The 20,524-nt window shown below is 38.9% G+C and overlaps 1 long non-coding RNA gene across 1 annotated transcript in view; it reads right to left on the reverse strand.

Annotated features, from left to right (window-relative positions):
• LOC117202478 (uncharacterized) overlaps positions 1-12,117 on the reverse strand; it is a 29,215-nt gene extending 17,098 nt beyond the window's left edge. The window contains exons 1-2 of the long non-coding RNA XR_004484874.2: positions 11,929-12,117; positions 4,152-4,279 (exon numbers count right to left, since the gene is read on the reverse strand). This is a non-coding gene — a long non-coding RNA (uncharacterized LOC117202478). The remainder of the gene's footprint in view (positions 1-4,151; positions 4,280-11,928) is intronic.
• Positions 12,118-20,524: the final 8,407 nt, after the last annotated feature.

Below are 20,524 nucleotides of genomic sequence, written 5' to 3' on the forward strand. Positions count from 1 at the left end.
AATATCCACCCTATTTTAATAGACCAAGGTTGAGAGCAGAGGAGCAGAGGGTATGATTAAGGTAGGATATATGTGAACAATGACATTTCCCAAGAGTTAAGTCTCCATTTGTTATCTCTTGATGAAAAGTGTCTGGTGAGGTATGTGTAGGTTCCATTGCCAGACAAGGAATGGTAGTGCCAAAGTCAAATAGGGCAGGTGATCCTTGGCCTGGCTCATGCTCTTCTATCTACTAAGGGAAACATAACCTGGAAAACTTCTATCCGTAGTAAGACGTTCTCAAAAGTCTGTTATTTTGTAATTGACCAAGATCTGGAAAACCAAGCATAATTCATAATTATATCCCCAACTTTTCTTCAACATGGCATCTTGATAAATTAACTAATATTGCTAAATCTTAGTTTCTCTACAGGAAAGCTGAGAGTATTGTAGAGTATTGTCAAAGTTATTCAGAATCAAGACAACTGTGCCAAACACAGCTTTCCATGTACCCCCATAAATACAGTAGAGGTTAAGTGACCATGTCCCAGTTGAATGAGAAGAGTGGTGAGGCAGCCAGGGTTCTGTTGGCTTATCCTCTTAACCAGCCGCTTGCCAGGTGCTGATGTCCTAGGGCTGTCCAGGACAGAGGGTCAACACCGCTGGACTTGACCATTCTAAAGCTTTTTATACTACCTTCTTTAACCTCAGATTATTAGAGTTAAACCAAAAGAAGTGAAACTTTTAAATAAATCACATAAAAAGTCTGAATCAATCTTTGACCTTACACTTTTAGGGTAGCTCTCACCTTATCCTGATCTTTTCTAGCTCACAGGTGAGGGGGCTTAGAGGGGAGGTCTGTGGGCTACTGTCTCTCATTTTCCATCAGTTCTTCCAGTATTACCACCTGCAATCATCACATTATGTAACATATAAACAAAATGCAGAATTTTGGATAGTATTATACAAACACAATATAAAGATAAATACAAATAGGTGGTTTTTATTTATTTACTTCTTCCTCCTTCACTAGAATGCCAGCTCATGAGAACAGTGACATTTTGTCCAGTTTGTTCACTTCTGTATCTCCAGTATCCAGAATAATGTCTGCATTTAGTAGGTAACTATGGAATGAATGCATGGATATCTGATTCTGGTCTCCAGAAAGCCCATCATTTATCTTGGTTTTGCTATCTTACAATGTAAGATTCTGTCTGGGGCCATATCTCAATCTTCCGCACACAGTTTTTCATTTTCCTCTCTCTTTTCAAACTTCTACTTCTGATTAGCATTGCTCAGGCCAATGGCTGTGGTCTGTCATGCCTTATATGCATATTCAGGGATACTTCCATGGTCAGATGAAGCCTGGGCTCCCTTAAAAGCCACATGATCTGGTTAACAAGAATTGCATGCAGGTTCTGGACTCAGGCTTGTCTCAAAAAAAGGACTCATATCTGTTGGTAAATTCCTTCCTGCTCTCCTGCATCCTGCATTATGCCAGACCTTTTCTATTCCTCTGCCTTCTGTCATCCTCTCATTGGTTGCTTTCTTTACTAATAGTTGATGACATTCCAAGTCAATTTGCATCCCACGTAACATTCTACCTTTAGGGGCCATCTACTCTGTACCACCCCTGAGTTAGGTGTTATATATACAATGAATGGATCAAACAGTCCTTGAATTCAAGGAGCTTAGGCTCTAGAAGAGTGGGCTTCAAGCTTTTATAACCATGACCCACAGTAAATATATATAAATAATCCAATATATATAACACACACATAGAAAAGTACTGTTTCAAAAGTTTTATGAAACAATACTTACCTGACTGACATTTTCCATTCTATTCTAGAGTGGATTAACCTATTTTATTTCATGAAAAAAATCTAGTTATGACCCACTAAATTGATCCCATACTCTAGTTATGAGTTACAATTAGTACAACTAATTACTTGCAGGCAATTTTAAAAGACCACTCTTAGAATAGGAGAGGGTTTCCTAAAGTCACTATAATAGAATAAGAAGTATGTAAAAGTAGATGGAAGCTAGAGGTGAGTTGCTACTATTACCAGGAAGACAGCCTCCAGGACTGTATTTCTCAAACTCTGACATGCATGTGAAGCACCCAGAGATTTATTTAAAGTAGAGACTCTGATTCAGGAGGATGGGGTAAGGCCTGAGATTCTGTGTTTCTAACCTATTCCCAGGTGCTGCTGGTGCTGCTGGCGCATGGACTATACTTTGAAAAGCAAGGGTCTAGAAGGTGATGCCTAAAGGATGACCAGGAATTATCCAGGGCAAAAAGGGCTTTCTGGTAGAGGAAAGGGCATTTGCAACGTTACCTGTGTAAGAAAGACCATGGGCAACATAAGAAACTGCAAGCACCCACATTACCTTAAAATCACCTATGCACATGTTATAAACACATGGCCTATCCCTAGCAATGAGGGGTAATTTGGGCAAAGATGAACCACGTTCTTTACACAATGGTAAATTCAGGAAAAATGAAGCAAAATTTACAGATAACATTTAAAAAAGAAATTAGATATATTTATTTTTTGTGAAACACAATATTGGTAACCTCAATTTAGAATTATTGTATTTCTTCTTTCATTGGGGGCAGGGTAGAGGTGAGTAGAACCGTGATGTCTCCACACTATCTGAACATAATGCTGGGACTTGGAACATTTCTATGTGAGTTGAAATCTGAGTGTGCTTGGAGGGAGCTGCTTGTTGAGAAACTTGAGGTTGTGATGGTGCATTAAGTGTCAAGACCAAAAACTAGCCTCCCATCAGGTGGTTCCTGGGCATTGGAGAACAGATTTTTAAAAAGGGGATGATTAAAAAATTTAAAAATAAATAAATAAAACATAAAAAGGGGACATTCTGGAGTCACAAAGAATGAGGTGGGAGCAAGGAAGTGAGGCAACATTTTAAAGGAAGGGCTGAATCTCTTTTTTCACCCCTACCCCTAAGTGAAGGGAGGACGAGGTCCCTCAAGCCTTTTTCTAATCAGTGTTTCTCTTTCTCTACTCCTCCTCCGAATCCTGCCTCCCCCTGAAAGCTTCCCCCCACCACCAAAAAATAATATATATTATAAGCTTAGTGAGCGTAGTCTTAAATGCCTCATCCCCAGTGGCAGCCTCAGTTTATGACGCATCCCTTGATGCATCCATCCCTTGAGGACAGACTCTGAAGTCCCCATTTGTACCAAGGATGGGAGAATTGCTTGGAGTTACATGGCTCATGAAGGTGAATTTCTCAGGTCACCAATTTGAATATGCAGGGCTCACTAACTTAGAAATTTCTATATTGTTCTTTCAGTTAATGCACATTTCGTAACTACCTCCCTGGAAAGGCATTGCCTTAGATGCTGGGTGTATGATTGTGCCTCAGATAAACTCAGTCCCTACCATCAGTGAGCTTACAGTTATAGTTTCATATATATTTTGGGATGAATCATGAAATGATTCAAATATGGTGTGTATTTCACTGTTCACTCCTAACTGAGTTGGAGAGTTCATTGCCCAATGCTTCACTGTTCTCACATTGGTTATAAAGAAGGATTGCAAACATTGAGTTTGTATGGGGAGAATTTGTCCTCGATAGGACAATGAGGGCATGATGGCCATCCTAAGCCAGACCCTGAGGGCCAACCAGCATGAGCTGGTGCTGACACTGATTCTCAGTGCTGACTGTCTTCCCAGGAAACCATCTTTTCCTGGGAAATCATCCGTGGACTTGTTCATCCATTGTGTTAGTAGGCTGCGGTGCAGAGAAGAGAGCCCAAAACATGGAGTTTGAAGCATTTTCCTTCCTCAGAATGTGGTATGTGATATACTGCAACAGAGTTATTTCAAATGGGGGTCCCATTCTGTTAAAGAGATGAGCCAAAGATGGCCTCTGTCTGTTGCTCTTTTGATTGTTCTTCACTGCAGGCTGAGACCTGTTAGCTCAAAAGCCTACCAGTGCCAAACCCAAAGTTTTACAGAGCCAATTGTTTAAAAAAAAAACCCCCAACAAGCAGATTTTTAGCCACATACAACCCATCTTCTTTGCATATCCCTAAAAACCTCACCTGACGGCTATTCTCCATTGATAAGATAGGACCTTGTAGTTATAAGGCCCTCAGCCACTGCTGTCCGTTGGGGTGCTGGGACCCAGGGACTCCCTACCGTGCTGCTGAGAGAAGGTCAGGTCCTCCTCCTCAGGGAGTTCTCTTGCTCTCCTCCTCTTCTACACGGTGGCCCCTTGAAGCCTCTGGATGGTCTCATGCTGTGACAGATTTCTCCTTGCATCAACCCTGTCCAAGTACAGCCCAATAAAACTTGTTGTAGTTACTGCCTCTCATGGTCTTAGCTTTTTCTTTAATCAACTCTAAATCCTCGAACGCTCTACACACTCTTACTACAGACTGACTGAGCCAAAATGTATGGGGGGTGGTGGCTGGAAATGTACAGTTTTATGAGCTCCCCCAGGTGATATGTGCATGTGTGTGCATGTGTGTATGCCCACATAAGCATTAAAGTCTAAGAACCATGAGCTAGAAGATTTGGCTTGAATCCTGCTTCTGGCCCTTTTTACCTGACTTTGGGACCTAACCCTTACTTTCTCCAGGGATTAGTTCCTTTTCCCGTGTAGGGTTAAAATGCTGATATTTATGTCAGAGAGATCTGTGAAGATAAAATGCAATAGAGTGTATGGAAGGGATTAGAGCAATGGTGGATGCTTGTTAGCTGCTCTACACATCTGTATGGGATCGCAATTTTTCTTCTTGTTCCTTTCAGAGGCTCTTGGCCTTTATCTTTGTCATTCTAAAATATACTCTAACTGGCCTTTTGGAATCATGTGGGCCCTGTCAGTCTACTAATCCACTTGTAAATCTCATTTGGCATACCACTGTGCCTACCTGACTTTGGTCTTTTAATTTTTTCCTGTCCCTCTGCTATTAGATCTCTCTGTAACAGCATTATCTAATGCTATGAAGTGTCTGAGAGCCAGAGTTAGATGACAAATGCTACACAAGGTACATTTGTATCATATTGTTACAGTCCTTATCAATAAAATCAGGTGGGACTCAAATACTATTTTTATATATGATTTTGCTCAGTTCCACTCCACTGTCTGTTGGATATTTCTGGTTTTGATAAATACATTTTTTTCTTCCTTTCTGCTTAGAATCATCTACTGAAATATAATTATTTTTAGCAACTTTGCTGAGTTGTTTGCAGTTTTATATGCAAGTCTTTGCTCTCTGGGGACTTAATCAATATGCAACAGCCCAGTGTCCCAGTGAATGGTGAGAGAAATGTATGAACTCAGGGTGTGATTTCCCAGTGACAGTTGTTAAATGAGATCATTTACCAAAGGTGCCTTTGTGCACTGTAGAAATCTTTAACCCCTAATACATGGGTCTTGCTTTCCTTAACATGAATGGCAGATGGATAGATGTCCTTTATTTCATCTCTACTCTTCACACTCTTCCAAGTTTTTTAAAGAAGCCACAGCATGAATCAAACATACATGGGGAATCAAGAATAATTAGTTTTTCTTCTAAGGTCAAGGCCAGGGACAGATGCAATGAAAACATAGAAACAAAATTTTATGTGAATGTGACTGTAATTCTATGTGGCCAGAATAAGGAAAAGGAAAACACCACTCTGGTTTTCATATGTTAACATTGGTAGTGAGCAACTGGGAGGTGACTCACATGAAAGTCTGCTAGCAAACGCCCTTTATGTGGGTCCAGGGGGATGGGTAAATAAAACGATGGGTTTGAACAAATATAAAGTTATTGAGGGAGGATAGACATAATAAAAATTTAGGGATTGCATTTAGAGAAACAAGTTGGGTGGACATTATGAGAAGTGGCCAGTAAACAAATATTTTAAGAGAGGTAGTTCTAGAAAGTTGACTAGCAAAAAGAGAAATACTCCATATCAAGTTTCTAAATGGAGACAAGATAGACAAGTTAGCTTTTAAAAGAGCTACCTAATTCACCTTTCCAGTGCAAAGTCTCAGGAATCTAGAGGGGGGGAAAAAGCCAACTTCTTAATTTCAGGAAAGGCAAAGAGAAACAAAGAATTTCATTTCGATTGGGGTTAGAACTCAATTTTATTGAGCCCGTGTTAGACTTAACATCTAGGGTAACTCATACATGGAACAATAATATTTACCATTGTGCCAAGGGCTTTGCAAAGATTATCTCATTTGATATTCACAACAACCGTATTTGGCAGATAATTTTGTCATCTTCAATTTACAGATGGGTAAACTGAAGATTAGAAATGTAAGTTAATGTACTCAAGGCTGAAGAACTAGTAAGTGATATAGCCAGGATTCAAATCCAGTCTGTCTGCATTTGGATCCCTCAAATGTAGAAATATAAGGGGAACTCGTAGCTAATGTTTAAGAGTCACATTTGTGCTCCAAAAGTGTACCAGGCTAGTGTGGGCCCATGGTAGTATGCTCCTGTGATTGACTTATTTGCTCATAATATGCACCCTACAACTTCTTTCCTTCATCCTAAAGTACTTCTAGCACTAGCTTTGTCACTCATTAGCAATGTTTGGCCTTGGAGAAATCAATCCTTATGGGCCTTTAGCCTACCTGTAAAATGGAGATAAAAATAATCCTTTATATTTCCACATCCAAGAAAGATAGAGGAAGAGAAACTGGATTTAACCTTCTACGAAAACAGCCTATAACAATTTTAAAAAACTGAACAGAATATATCAAGGAATGATTTGTAAGACACTAGACATCAGAAAATGAAGGGCAGTGTCCCCTGAGGGTTGAGACCTCTCAAACTGCTCCAGCTTACTGCTGTGAGAGAGATTAAAGGCCACAATGCAGGAAGGGGGAATCCAGACAGAGCCTAGTGGGTTCCTTGAGTTGAGAAAATGGAGCTGAGAGTCCAGGAAGACCAAGGGAGCTAGTATACCAGAGAGAGGAAAGCTATAAAGAGAATGAGACATCCAAAGATCTACAGATGGGCCCCTCAAGTATTAAACTGAGTACTGATGAATGTGCACATACATGTGTCTGTATAAATTACCAGAGGTAAGGCAAAATCCGAAAGGATTAGAGGGCCAGGAATGTTGACTCTTCCTACCAGACAAACTGGAAAACCTCAAGAGTCATGAAGCATTGGGTAGAGTTAATAGAAAGGTCTTGACTCAATAATGGAGAGTAATTATCCCTAGGCTGAACACTGTTCTGGTTCAATCTAATATATATTAAAAGACAGACCTCCAAAGATTAAACTGTTTACCAATAACTTATAGCATCCCAGAGCAAAACTCAAGAACATTTATAGGAATACAAAAATAATTAGCACTCAACAATTATAAAATTCACAATGTCTAGCATTCATTTAAACTTAATAAGCATACATGAAGCAAGAAAGACAATGAAGAAATGCATTTATAATATAAAAATGACCCAGAACTGACACATATGCTGGTATTAACAGATAAATGACAACAAAACAGTTATTATAACTCTATTCCAGATATTCAAAAAGTTAAGAGGCTACATGGAAGATATATATAAAAAAAAAATCCAAAAAGAACCATATGAAAACAACAATGTGTAAGGAGAAAAATATACTAGATGAGATTAATGGCAGAGGATTTGCAGGGGAAAATATTATTGAACTTGAAGACACAGCAATAGAAACTATCAAAACAAAACAAAACAAAAACACCTAAAACCAAAAACCACAGACAGAAAATAAAAAGAGAATCAATGAGCTTTAGGTGGCCTAATATATGTGCAATTGGAGTTCCCAAAGTGGGGAAAAAATGGCAGGAAAAATATTTGAAGATATAATGGCCAAAATTTTTCCAAATTTGATGAAATTATGAACTCCCAGACACAAGAAACATGAAGAAAACAACACCAAGGTACATCATAATTAATTTACTGATCACCAGTGATAACAAGAAAATCTGAAGAGCAGTCAGAGGGAAAAATATATGTTTTATCCAGAGAAACAAACATGGTGATGACAGTAGATTTCTCATAAAATACAATAAAAACAAAAAGACAGTAAAGCAACGTCTTTAGAGTACTGAAAGAGAAAAAGTCAACCTAAAATTTTATACCCACTGAAAATATCTTCCAAAAGTTATGGCAAAATCATCTTTTTCAGACAAACAAAGCTAAAATAATTCATTGCCAGCAGACCTTCACTGCAGGAAAAGTTAAAGGAAGTCTTCAGGCCAAAGGAAAATGATACAGATGGAAATATGTATCTATACGAAAGAATTAAGGGCTTTAGAAAGGGTAAATATTTATATGGGTAAATAGGTAAGATTTTTTCTTATAACCTAAGTATCTTGAAAGATCATTGACTGTTTAAGCAAAAATAATAACAATGTAATGTAGTATTTATTATATATATAAAAGTAAAATGTATAAGAATATTCCAAAGAATGAGAGATGATAAATTTAAGTACCCTCCTATAAGACTCTTAGTCTATACATACAGTGGTATGAAATCACTTGAAGATAGACTGTGGAAAGTTAATAATGTGTACCATAAACCCTAAGGCAACTACTAAACAACAAAACAAAGACTTATAGTTAATAGTAATCCAAAGAAGGAGAGAAAATAAAATAGTTTTAAAATATTCAGTTAATTCAAAGAAGAAAAAAAAGAAGACAAAGGGAAGAAAAACCATATGGGACAAATATAATATAAGATGATAGTTTTAAATCTAATCATATCAATAATACAATTAAATGTCAATGGTTTAAATACCTTAATTAACAGGCAGGCATTGTCAGATTAGGAAAAAAGAAAGATCCCACTCTATCCTGCCTACAAAGAAACATACTTCAAATGTAAACATACTTCAAATGTAAAGTTAACATGTTAACAGCCATCAAAGGAAATCTGGTATGGCTATCTTAATATCACACAAAGTAGATTTCAGAGTTAAGAATATTAGCAGGGATAAAGGTTTTCACTTTATAATGGTATAATGGCCAATTCATCAATAGGATATAACAATTCTAAATGTTTATGCACTTAATACAGCTTCAGAACACATGGAGCAAAAACTAATCAAGAACATCAGGGAGAAACACAGAAGTCCTCAAGTATAGTTGAGGATGTCAATACTTCTCTCAGAAATTGATAGAACAAAATAGATAGAAAATCTGTAAGTAAATAGAAGATTTAAATAACACTATCAAGCACACTGACCTAATTAAGACTTATAGAACACTCTACTCAACAGCAGAAGGATACACATTATATTTAAGTACACTCAGAATATTTACCAAGATAAAACATATCCTGGGCCAAAAACAGTCCTAATGATTTTAAATATTTAGGTCATACAAAATAGCAAAATGGAATTAAATTAAAATTTGATAACATAAAGATCTTTTGAGAATTCCCAAATATTTGTAAATTGAATATTTCTAAAAAATCCTTGGATGAAAGGGGAAATCAAAAAGGAAATTAGAATGTATTTCAAACAGACTGAAAATAAAAATACAACATAATATTTTTGTAATGCCACTTTGGCAACACTGAGGGGGAAATTTATAGGATTAAATGTATAATTAGAAAATAAGAAAGATCTCAAATCAATATCTCAGTGTCCAACTTAAGAAAATGATATAAAAAAATAAAAAGAGTAAATTGAACTTAAAGTAAGTAGAAGAAAGGAAATAAAGATTATAGCAGAAGTAAACACAGTAGAATATAGAAAAGCAATAGAGAGAAATCAGTGAAACCAAACCTTAGTTCTTAAATAAGATAAAAAAAAAACTGATAAATAGCCAATTTAATGAGAAAAATAGATCAATGACCCCTAGAAAGCAATATAAAAAATTGAGAGAGGTGACATCACTAAAGATTCTTCTGATAGTAAAATGATGATAAGGCAATATTATGAACAATTCTATGCCAGTAAAACAGACAACTTAGGTGAATTGTACAAGTTCTTTGGAAGACACATATTACCAAAGCTTATTCATGAAGACGTAGACAACCTGAATATCTCTCTATATAGTAAATTTATTGAATTTGTAGTAAAAACCCTTCTCAAAAAGAAACTTCAGGCCAAGACAGTTTACTGGTGACTTTTTCCCAAATGTTTAAAGAAGAAATAATACCAATTCTACACAAACTCTTCCATAAAATATGAAGGAGGAAACTAACACAACATTGTAAAACAACTATACCCCCCCCAAAAAAAAACAGAGACACAATAAAACCAAAAAACAAACAAAAGTAAAAACACCCCAAAAATTTAAAGGAGGAAATACTTCCCAACTTTTTATTAGCCAGCATTACCTTGATATTAGAAAATTACATTATAATAAATGAAAACTAGAGCCCAATACCCCTCATGAACATAAATACGAAAATTCCAAACAGAAAGACATTTTACCAGAGGGTAGACAGCAGAAGCAAGAAGAACTACAATTCTGCAACCTGTGGAAGGAAGACCACATTCACAGAAAGATAGACAAAATAAAAAGGCAGAGGACTTTTTACCAGATGAGGGAAGAAGATAAAGCCTCAGAAAAACAACTAAATGAAGTGGAGATAGGCAACCTTCCAGAAAATGAATTCAGAATAATGCTAGTGAAGATGATCCAGGACCTCAGAAAAAGAATGGAGGCAAAGATCAAGAAGATGCAAGAAATGTTTAACAAAGACCTAGAAGAATTAAAGAAAAAACACCTAGAAGAATTAGAGAACAAACAAACAGGGGTGAACAATACAATAACTGAAATGAAAAATACACTAGAAGGAATCGATAGCAGAATAACTGAGGCAGAAAAACAGATAAGTGACCTGGAAGACAGAATGGTGGAATTCACTGCTGCGGAACAGAATAAAGAAAAAAGAATAAAGAGAAATGAAGACAGCCTAAGAGACCTCTGGGACAATGTTAAACGCACCAACATTCGCATTATAGGGGTCCCAGAAGGAGAAGAGAGGGAGAAAGGACCAGAGAAAATATTTGAAGAGATTATAGTCAAAAACTTCCCTAACACGGGAAAGGAAATAGCCACCCACATCCAGGAAGTGCAGAGTCCCAGGCAGGATAAACCCAAGGGGAAACATGCCAAGACACATAGTAATCAAATTGACAAAAATTAAAGACCAAGAAAAATTATTGAAAGCAACAAGGGAAAAATGACAACATACAAGGAACAAAAATAGGAACAAAGTTGGAGAACTAACACTATGTGATTTCAAGACATAAGGCTACAATAATTAAGACAGTGTGGCAGTGTGTCAATATAGATGGATGAAACAATAATACAGACTAGAGAGCCCAGAAGTAGACCCACACATATGTGGGCAACTACTTTTCACTAAGGTTCAAAGTCAGTTCAGTGGAGAAAGGTTTGTATCTAGTTAGTTTTGAGTAGGACCTCATAATCTATTTAACAACACCAGCAGGTGATTCTGGTACCCATCCAGGCTTGGGGATCTCTGTTTAAATGGCATGCTATCCCTTTCATTCCCTCAGTATCTGCCTTTTAGTCTGGAGTTGTTTAAACCCCCCAACTTAAGTACATGGGGATTGGAATGAATCCATCTCCATTTAAAGGAGAGGCATGGAAAATAACAATAATCCTGAGTCTTAAATGGAAACACCTACCTCCTAGGTCCAGGGATGTGAGTCCAATCTGGGTGTTCCTGGGGCATCCCGAGTCATCAGCATAGAATGACAGGTGAATCCCTCCCTGCTGAGAGTTCCCTTGTAGCTCTGCTCCATATTTTATTTATTTATTTTTTTAAACTACTTACACTGCCATTCTTAACTCATCATAGGTGTTCAGTCACCTTCATCTTGACACTAAATTATGATTACAATCCAACGGAACTTGGCTTGGAAAATTCATTTCGAATAATTCTATTTGCTATTCTCTGCAAAATGAAATCAACAAGATGGTCTGCTATCCCTTTCTTACCTTGTCTCACTGCTGCTTGGCTGGTCCTTAAATTCTTTGGTTTGATATTTACCCCCTGGAATCTCAGTTTTTCATGACACACAATTTCCAGGGAGAAAACACAGCCCTTTTCCCCCAACTCAGTGTCTAGATTTTTTGGGTTAGCAAAATGGTGTAGGTACTTTTAGAGCATTTAGTCTTGCATTTGAATAAAGGTGTTTCTTGCACAAAAATACAGCTGGATTAGATTGCCAACATATTATTTAGGGAGGCGCTGAGAAAGTGTATGATTTTTCATGATGGCTTCCTGTTTTTCCTGCAAGCTATGCTAGTCAGGACAGAATCACTTCTCAGCCTGATACAAGCCACCAGCCTGACATACACTTATCCACCTCTATGCAGTGTGTCTACCTGCTGTAAATTATTTCCCGGGGCATCAGAGGTCCTGTTTTAAGCTAGGAAAAAAAAGTAAAAGCCCTGCCTCTCATCTCCTGCTGGTTTCTAGTCCATATTCAGAATCATGAAGCAACAAGTAGGGTCATGTCTGTCAAAACTAAAGAAGTGAGTAAACATAGTCTGGAGTAGAAAATTCACTCTGATAGGCCAGAAAGAGGTTGATGGTGTGAAAGAATAAGGCAAAATGACTATGTTTACTGCATTGCTAATAGCAGGCCACTACAATTACAGCGTTTGCTTAGTGTGTTCACTTCACTTGTTAATCACAGTATCCCAGTCAACCAATAGATTTGTCTTTTTGGACATAGCTTGTTATCTCCTCTATCAAGCCAAGCTACAGAAGGTCACCCCCGGTCAGTGTTGGAAGGAAGAGAGAGTTTGCACACGAATAAACCCAGATGTCACGGTTAGTGGTGTTGGTGGAAGCACAAGGTTAGTCATCAGAAGCTGGTAAGGTCAGGGGGTAAGGGGGCTGAGGGATAAATTGGGAGATTGGGATTGATGTACACACATGACTATATATAAAATAGATAACTAATAAGGACCTACTGTATACCACAGGGAACTCTATTCAATACTCTGTAATGACATATTTGGGGAAAGAATCTAAAATATGAGTTCATATATATATATATATATAAACTCTTCAAAGTTATATACATATAACTGATTTACTTTGCTGTACAGCAGAAACTAACTCAACATAGTAAATCAACTGTACTCCAATAAAATATTTTTAAAAAGAAGCTGAAAATGTACCAGGGTCCCCTGTCCTTTATCACAGTGGAGGGATAAAACTATGTCGATCTAGAAATTTGTATGCTACACACACACTTATAGAGTTCTCACTGTATGTCCAGACCTGTGATAGGAAATGGGGTTAGAGATATGGAAAACTGAGTCCTTGAATTTGGTAACTGAAGGGGATTCCTTTCTGGATAGGGGTATGAAGCTCAGTTTAGTCTTTGGCTGTTTTCGTTTGTTTGATTGTTTGTTTGCAATGTCAAGAAGATTTAGCCAAATTGTAGCTGAGGAAATTACATTCCATCAGCAAAAATAAATACATATACAAAAAGAGTGTGCCTTTGTCATTTTAGCCACAATAGTTATATTAATAATAGCTGATCTTTCTTGAGCACCTATCCTAAACGGGGAACTGTGCCAATTGTTTTACTTAATTTAGGTAATCCTCAATATTTACCCTATGGGAAGTAAGAGCTATCGTTATACCCATTTTCCAGAAGAAGAAATGGAGGCTCAGAGAAGTTGAGTGATGCGTCTAAGATTACAGAGCTAATAAGGGTGACTGTAGACTCAAGTTCAAATCTGCCTCATAGCAAAGTCTCAAATCTAATTTTCCATGAATGATTATAACAGCTGATTCCATAATGGGAGGAAGGCTTAATTTTCCTTTCAAAGAGTGTGTTGTTTGTGACAAAAAACAGTACCATCAGGTAAGGTCTGAATGTTTGGGAATGTCATGTGGGCATAGCTTTATTATTGGCTCCCAGATAATCCCGTGGATTAGTAATCTTCCATTTGTGGCTCTTGGGAACATTTGGGGAGAAAGTCACTCTGTGAACACAAAATTAATCATTGCCTATCTGAAAGCTATCTGGAAAAAGTTAAACATTTCAACAAACCCCCTTCACTTTAAGTGCATTCAGCATTTTCCCTCCTCAGAAATGACTTGTAAGTTTGTGCTTTTAATTATTATCATTCTCCCCTAAAATTACAGGCAAAGCAGTCAGTGATATTTGAAACATCAATTACTGGCCTGCAGCCCTCTGCTACTGTTTCTCTGCCTGCTGCCAGGGCTGCAAATCCATTTTCTGCATTTCTTTCAGATTTTCTGAACAAAATTATGGAAAATTGCTGTTGGCACATGGCATTTTTCCACAATGGTCAGAGTTATTGAATTGTGCCGATCTGTGCTACTTCGGGACAGCATTCCAACTTAAAATGCCAGACTTAAAACTATCAGAACATTTTCTCCAATCTGGGCTTCATAAACTTTCCACAGGAAGAGGCTACAGAATCTGCCCTGGCTTTGCCTCAAGTTCCTACTGAGGGTAACTACGTGCTTGGAACGGTCAGGTTGCTGCGTTTTAGTTCCTCTCACCTTCAGGATCTCTGATACAGAGTTTTTTTCTGTCTTCTCATCACGATTGTTCACACTGTGTGACTAATGAGCCAGGGGGGTGGCCCTCACTGCCACCAGGACCCTCTGAGGCCTGAGGAAAGAGAGAGACCTGCTGGCAGCCATTTTGAATGAGTCTTCTCTGTCACTCATATCAGGCCCCCGATCTGTGCAGTCATGTTCCAAAGGCACCTCAAACTTAAAATTCCAAACTCTACCCCCTGGTTTCTGTATTCCGTATTGAGACTACAGATGCACGTAGGAATTCTGGAAGTTATTCCAACTACGTTCTCTGTCTGAGCCCACATGGTCATTTGGTCACTAAGATCTGTCAGTTCTACTTCAAATGCCTCTCTCGCATCAAATTCTTTACTATCTATGATATTTCTTCTATATTTTTCCAACAAGCTCTTGCCTTATATTTTGCCGCTAGTCTTTTCCTTCTCCAATGTATCCTCCACATCACTGTCCAGGGAGTTATTTTAAGAATATGTATTAGTCTATCCAACAAATACTGAGCACCTACCTTGCACCAGGCACTATAGTAGGTATTAGACATGGTGAGGGTATGACTCCATACTCTAAATGTTATGGACATTTGCTATTCCATTGCCTAGAAAGGGTCAATGGATCTTCCTTATGAAAGAGTCACAGATCTTTAACATGGCTGGTCCTCAGGGACTATGTAGATCTGGTTCCAGTGTATCTCTCTGGTCACATCTTTCCACATTTCTTTCAATGCAGCCTATCTTCCAGCTGTGCTAATCTCTCTGTTCCTTAAAAAGGCAGAAACTTTCTTGACTTCAAGCTTTCATTGCTACTCAGCACTCATCTTTCACAGCTTAGCAAATGTCAGCTTTTTTTTTTTTTTTAAGGCCTGACTCAAATCTCATCCTCCTATGAAGACTTTCCATTCTTCCCCTTCTAGCTCCCGGGTCCTCTGTACTCTCATTGCACTGCACACATATCTCTGAAAATTTAATAGGAGGTGGGTAGTATAGGATGGCGATAAGAAGCTGTGGGGTCAGATGGACCTAAGTAGACTAGTTTTAAGTTCTTTGTCAAGTAGTTTATCCTAGTTAAGCCTCAGTTTCCCCATCTATAAACTGGGGCAATGAATAAATACCTTACAGGGTTAATAATATTTAATGAGGTCATTTATTTAAGATGTCTATCTTAGAGTAAGTGCTGAATAAATTATAGCTGAATAAATTATTACTGTTGTTACTGTCATCATTATTATCATAGAGTAGCTTACTACATGTTATTATAGTTATTTCCGTGCCTCTCTCTCCTGCTAAAGTGCATGCTTTTACAATACAGGGACCATATCTTTTTCACCTCTGTTTCCCCAGTACCTAGGATTAGGGCCTGGCTTATATTAGGTACTCAGTTAACATTTGTTAAAAGAGCAAATGAATCTTTATCTGGAAATTCACATGTATTTCAAAATCAACTTATAAGGAAGCCAAACCCATTATCCCCTCCCCTTCCAAAATACATAAAATGTCTAGAATAGAGCCTGGTATGTAATAGTTGCTAAAATAAAAAGTAAATTACATTATAGTTTAAATTCATTAATTAAGCCAAACACATTGCTGAGTCACTCTCTTGACCAGGTGTAAGGATTACAAATATGAATTTCTGTGGGAGTTGAGACACTTGATTAAACTGTTTGAGTCAGAGATCCCCTAAATATCCATAAAAAGTCATATAAACCATATATTTCAGGTTTTGTCTCCAGGAAACTAGACTATCGGCCACTCATATTACTTAAATTTAGCTCTTGGTACCTACTGACTGGCAGATAAGAGGAGCATAGAGAGGTTGTAGGTTCTACCTTGTTCAAGAAAGCCCTGTGGTTGATTTATGTTTGTGCTTTGGATCCAGGGTGAAATATAATTCCCACATTCCATAGAACATGACTGCAATCATATGCTTTATGTTCCCTTGATCTTACCTCATCAAAGGTTAGCCCCAAATGTTGCATTCCTAATCAGTGTCTGGTGATACCCCCAAGTACCTCTTCATTTCTCTGATTGGTCTGCACACTGCAAGTTGTTATTTTTGGTGTCCTGCATATAGTAATTATGCTTTCTTATGCTACTCTGCTGTAGGTACGCCTCCTCTTCCACACATTGGATGGGCTCAGGACTGGGTGCCTTCTCGACGTATTCTCCCAATGTTTTAGAAAGAAGCTCTTCAATGTTGTATTAAGCATCTGGAATAACGAGTTTTGTTGGAACCAAGGAAAGAGGAAAGATAGGCCCCATTAGATCCCTGATATATAAATGGAAGGCAAAACTACTAGTTTCTCTCAATGTATGTAAAGTTCCTAGAAGAGTGTCCAAAAGGTAGAAGTTAGTGGAGTGAGCCTGTCTTTGGATTGAGAGAGAATATAAGTGGAATCACAGTTTTGTTCATCTCAAGGCCTCTACCAGGCCTTCTCTACCAGGTATCATGAGAGAGCTGACTTGGACTCCTGTTCATACTGCCCAGAATATACATGGGTTTGGTTGAGATTTTCAACTTCTCCCAACTTGAATTTCTGAATAGAGCTAACAGTACTTGAGCTTTCCAGTCTTAAGAGGAAGACTGAATAAGATTTTTGTACAGAAATAACCTGGGCAGGCTACAATTTTATTCTTTCATTCATAATTCCAAAAATAGTTCTTGACTCTTCTATAGGTCAGACCTTCTATTAGGCACCAGTGGCAAAAATGGTGGGTAAAAGCAGACACAGACATGGTTCTTTTATTGTATTCTAGTATAGAGGTTGGCAAACTTTTCCTGCAAAGGAATAGATAGCGAAGATAGTGTTGGTCACGACTACTCGGCTCTGCTGTTGTGGTGTCAGAGTGATGATAGACAATATGTAAATAAATAAAACTTTGTTTACAAAACAGGTGGAGGACTAGAATTGGTCTGTGGGCCACAGTTTGCCAACCCCTAGTCTAGCAGGACAGACAGAAGGCAACAAAGCACTCATACTAATAAATGAAAGAAACCTGGTTCCCGGTGGGTGTATAACTGAGGATGTTCACACAGATTGAGATCCAAAAGACTTGTGCGGATAGAAAGAAAAGAGAAAAAGGAAATACGATAGAACATGGAGGATCTTGTGGGCTCTATCCAGGATCTTGTTTTTATCTTTAGTGACAAAGAAAGTCCCTGATAACTGTCCATGCCTTTCCTTTCCCCTCTACCTCCATGTAGCTAGCCCTCTGCAGGAGACAGCTGACCACGAGTATAGCCCTCCTCTCAAAGCTCACAGAAAGGAAACATTCATAATCACTCTACCACAGCCGCATATTAGCACTGAGAGCAATTGAGTGGGGCAGGCCCTTCTCTTGCCCCCTCATCATGAATAGTGAGAGGAAAATCAAATCCTAGAGAAAACCAAATTTGTTTTTGGTGATTCCCTCTGGAGTCTTGGGCCTCAGGAGCCCCACTGCCCTTCCTCGGGGTCCCTTCTTGCTCTCTCCTGGCTATAACCATAGGGGACCCTCATCCTGGACTGGAGGGTCTAGAGGCACAGCAGGTTTGAAGCGGCCATAGACCCCCTCGCGGTATTCCCTGGGGAGATCACACTTCTCTTTGAGCTTCAATTTACACAGCCTTGGAATGATAGTTATTCTACCCATCTCAAAGTGTTATGATGGGATGCAAACATGAATTTTTCTTTTGTCATCTATAAGACACAAAAACATGAGATACGAGGATGGTGATGATAGTGGTGGTGGTTGTGATGATGGTGATGATGACAATGTGCTGGAAGATGGACTGGGTCACCATCTCTGAAGCATTTTTAGAATATGTATTTGTTGAGCACCTGTGTGCTAGGTTCCAGGTGACAGGAATACAATAGTGAGGAAAAGAAGGCATAGCCCTTGTCCTTAAAGGCCTTATAGTGGAGGGAGAATGGCATTAAAAGAATATTCACATAGTTAATGATATGTATATATAATTATATAATGAAATGATATTTTCTTCATAAACACAATTAAACAAAGGTTGCTCTCAGAGGTGAGTGTGTGTGTGTGTGGTGCCAGGAGAGACTTATCTAGGGACAAGGTATTTAAACAGAGACTTGAGGTATATGGAGAGCTGAGTTAGGCAGGTGATGAGTTTACATAAGAATGTTCCAGGTAGAGAGGACAGCATGCGAGTGGGTCTGGACGTGGACATGTTTGTGGTGGTCAAGGACTGAAAAAGGCCAGGAAGGTGTGAGAAGAGTGAGCAAAAGGGAGCAAAATTCAGGCTGAAGGTGGAAGAGTCAGCAGTGGGCAGATCCTTCAGGCTTACTAGACACATTACAAATAGTGGTCTTTGTGCTGAAAAGCTTGGGGAGCCAGTGAAGGGTTTCAAGCAGTAATGGGTAATCCATCCTACTGGTGTTAAATAAAAATGACGATGTGTGCTATGTGGGGAATGGATTGCAGAAGGGTGAGTGTTGGAAGCAAGATGAGATGGGGGTGTCCCAGTGAGAGATGATGTTGACTGGATCACAATAGGGCAGTGGAGGGGGAGAGAAGTGGGCAGAGATCTGTTTTGGAAGTAAGGCTGGTGTTATCTGTTAAAGGATTAGATGTGTGGGTAATCAAGAGAGGGGAAAATTTGAGGAGGGCTCCTAAGTCATCTATAGTGAGAAACTGGGTGGGTGGGTGTCTTATTACCTGAAATGTGGGGAAAGACTGGAGATGAAACTATGTATGTATACACATGAGTGACTGATGTGTGTGTGTGTGTGTGTGTGTGTGTGTGTGTGAGTTGGGAGTGACAGAGAGAGAGACATAGAGCAGAGTCATTAGGGTAGGAATGGGGAGGGGGCATCAGAGTCTAAAATAGTTTTCAGTCTAAATAGCATTGGTTAGTTTGACAAGGTTACCTAAATGGAACTGAAAAGAAATACACTGGGAAAAGCCAGTAGGGTAAATATCTCTGCTCAGATAGTAACTTTTCATTTAAATGTATCTTGTACAAACTGCATAGGTGGCTGTGGATGCTGTGTAAATGGTCACATGTTCCAAGCAGTTGCCATTGTCTCCTGATTAAGCTCATGGATTCTGGAGCCAGATTCCTTGGGTTCAGATCCTACCTGTCCCCCTGTGTTAGGAAGAATAATGTCCCTGCAAAGATGCCCACATTCTAATTCCTGGAACCTATCAATATCTTAGTGTTCATGGCAAAGGGGAATTGAGGTTGCAGATGGAATTAAGTTTGCTAAACAGCTGATCTTCAGACGTGGAAATGACCCCGGATTATCCGGGTAGATCCAATATAATCACAGGAATTCTTTTTTTTTTTTTTTTTTTTTTTGCGGTACGCGGGCCTCTCACTGCTGTGGCCTCTCCCGTTGCGGAGCACAGGCTCCGGACGCGCAGGCTCAGCAGCCATGGCTCACTGGCCCAGCCGCTCCGCGGCATGTGGAACCTTCCCGGACCGGGTCACGAACCCGTGTCCCCTGCACCGGCAGGCGGACTCTCAACCACTGCGCCACCAGGGAAGCCCCACAGGGATTCTTAAAAGTGGAAGAAGGAAGCAGAGGCGATCACAGCCAGAGAAAGAAATGTGATGATGGAAGCGGGTCAGAGAGATGTTACATTGATGGTTTTGAAGATGGAGAAAGGAAGATACGAGCCAAGGAGTGGCCTCTAAAAGCTGAAAAAAGCAAGCAAACGGATTCTCCCTCTGCGCCTCCAGAAAGAAACACAGCCATGCTGAAACCTTGATTTCAGCCCAGTGAAACCTGTGTCATACAGTACTTCTGACCTACAGAACTGTAAAACAATAAATTTGTGTCATTTTAAGCCACTAAGTTTGTGGTAATTTGTTATAGCAGCAAGAGGAAATTAATACACCCACTCACTAGTGTTCATGGGAAAGCCATTTAAGTTCTCTGCATTTCAGTTTCCTTCCGTGTTAAATCGGGATAAGTAAAATACTACCTGCCAGAGATGAGATTTAAGTGGAGCAATAGATGTAAAACACTTAACACAGAGCCTGTATGTGGTAAGTACT

This window comes from Orcinus orca, chromosome 16 (assembly GCF_937001465.1).
Source record: "Orcinus orca chromosome 16, mOrcOrc1.1, whole genome shotgun sequence".
Lineage (NCBI taxonomy): Eukaryota > Metazoa > Chordata > Mammalia > Artiodactyla > Delphinidae > Orcinus > Orcinus orca.